The sequence below is a fragment of the Oncorhynchus keta genome, unplaced genomic scaffold (assembly GCF_023373465.1).
Source record: "Oncorhynchus keta strain PuntledgeMale-10-30-2019 unplaced genomic scaffold, Oket_V2 Un_contig_11295_pilon_pilon, whole genome shotgun sequence".
NCBI classification, from domain to species: Eukaryota; Metazoa; Chordata; class Actinopteri; order Salmoniformes; family Salmonidae; genus Oncorhynchus; species Oncorhynchus keta.
The window spans coordinates 22,501-24,625 of NW_026277419.1; the positions used below are offsets into that span (position 1 = coordinate 22,501).

The following is a 2,125-nucleotide window of genomic DNA, read 5'->3' on the forward strand; positions in this document are numbered from 1 at the left end:
ACACACTAACATCAGGTCACTACACACACTAACATCAGGTCACTACACACACTAACATCAGGTCACTACACACACTAACATCAGGTCACTACACACACTAACATCAGGTCACTACACACACTAACATCAGGTCACTACACACACTAACACCAGGTCACTACACACACTAACATCAGGTCACTACACACACTAACACCAGGTCACTACACACACTAACATCAGGTCACTACACACACTAACATCAGGTCACTACACACACTAACATCAGGTCACTACACACACTAACACCAGGTCACTACACACACTAACATCAGGTCACTACACACACTAACATCAGGTCACTACACACACTAACATCAGGTCACTACACACACTAACATCAGGTCACTACACACTAACATCAGGTCACTACACACACTAACATCAGGTCACTACACACACTAACATCAGGTCACTACACACACTAACACCAGGTCACTACACACACTAACACGAGGTCACTACACACTAACATCAGGTCTAACATCAGGTCACTACACACACTAACACCAGGTCTAACACGAGGTCACTACACACTAACACCAGGTCACTACACACACTAACACCAGGTCACTACACACTAACATCAGGTCACTACACACTAACATCAGGTCACTCCACACACTAACATCAGGTCACTACACACTAACATCAGGTCACTACACACACTAACATCAGGTCACTACACACACTAACATCAGGTCACTACACACACTAACATCAGGTCACTACACTACTCAACCAAGTCTAACACCAGCCTCAGATTATTAGATATATGGCACCCTTTCAGATTGACATTCATCAGTCAGATCATTCAAGCACCACGTTAACCTTTTTCTGCAAAGATTGAGGCTATACTTTTGTAGTCCAGGTCCAGCTGAACGTCGGACGAAAAGTTGAAAAAAGTTATATTACAGGTCGTAGAAACTTGTCAAACTAAGTATAGAATCAATCTTTAGGATGTTTTTATCATACATCTTCAATAAAGTTCCAACCGGAGAATTCCATTGTCTGTAGAAAAGCAATGGAACGAGAGCAAACACTCTCGTGAGCGCGCGACACGAGCCTGTGGCACTCGGCCGGACACCTGGCTCAATCCCCTCTCATTCAGCTCCCCTTCCTAGTAGAAGCCTCAAACACAGTTCTAAAGACTGTTATCTGCTGTTCTTTTTGCCCTTTTCACGCCATTGTTTCCTGGACCGAATGAAGGCTCCTCGTAAAATCATTCAATTTAGCTTCCTCATTAAGATCAAGATGCTCAATTTTTATTTTATTTATCCTTTATTTAACTAGGCAAGTCGGTTAATTAAGAACAAATTCTTATTTTCAATGACGGCCTAGGAACAGTGGGTTAACTGCCTTGTTCAGGGGCATAACGACAGATTTTTACCTTGTCAGCTCGGGGATTTGATCTAGAAACCTTTGCGGTTACTGGTCCAACGCGCTAACCACTAGGCTACGCCGCCCCCAGTATCAACAACACAGCCTTGTTCAGGGGGACAGTGGGTTAACTGCCTTGTTCAGGGGCCACTAGGCTACCTGCTGGTTACTGGTCCAACGCTCTAACCACTAGGCTACCTGCTGGTTTACTGGTCCAACGCGCTAACCACTAGGCTACCTGCTGGTTACTAGTCCAACGCGCTAACCACCAGGCTACGCCGCCCCCCAGTATCAACAACACAGCCTTGTTCAGGGGGACAGTGGGTTAACTGCCTTGTTCAGGGGCCACTAGGCTACCTGCTGGTTACTGGTCCAACGCTCTAACCACTAGGCTACCTGCTGGTTTACTGGTCCAACGCGCTAACCACTAGGCTACCTGCTGGTTACTAGTCCAACGCTCTAACCACTAGGCTACCTGCTGGTTACTGGTCCAACGCGCTAACCACTAGGCTACCTGCTGGTTACTGGTCCAACGCGCTAACCACTAGGCTACCTGCTGGTTACTGGTCCAACGCGCTAACCACTAGGCTACCTGCTGGTTACTGGTCCAACGCGCTAACCACTAGGCTAGGCCGCCCCAGTATCAACAACACAGTGAGCTCACCACTAGGCTACCTGCTGGTTACTGGTCCAACGCGCTAACCAC

At 47.0% G+C, this 2,125-nt stretch overlaps 1 protein-coding gene across 23 annotated transcripts in view; it reads left to right on the forward strand.

Annotated features, from left to right (window-relative positions):
- The window catches only part of LOC127917381 (lethal(2) giant larvae protein homolog 1-like), a 22,668-nt gene extending 21,362 nt beyond the window's left edge, over positions 1–1,306 (forward strand). For 5 of the 23 annotated variants that reach the window (XR_008097188.1, XR_008097192.1, XR_008097193.1 and 2 more), the window contains 2 exons: positions 1–473; positions 764–1,304. The exon at positions 1–473 is cut by the window's left edge. The gene's annotated coding sequence lies outside the window, so the exon portion shown is untranslated. Of the gene's footprint in view, positions 474–763 lie in introns of all 23 variants that reach the window. The other 18 variants (XR_008097199.1, XR_008097200.1, XR_008097203.1 and 15 more) reach the window with 17 other exon arrangements.
- The last annotated feature ends 819 nt before the right edge of the window (positions 1,307–2,125 follow it).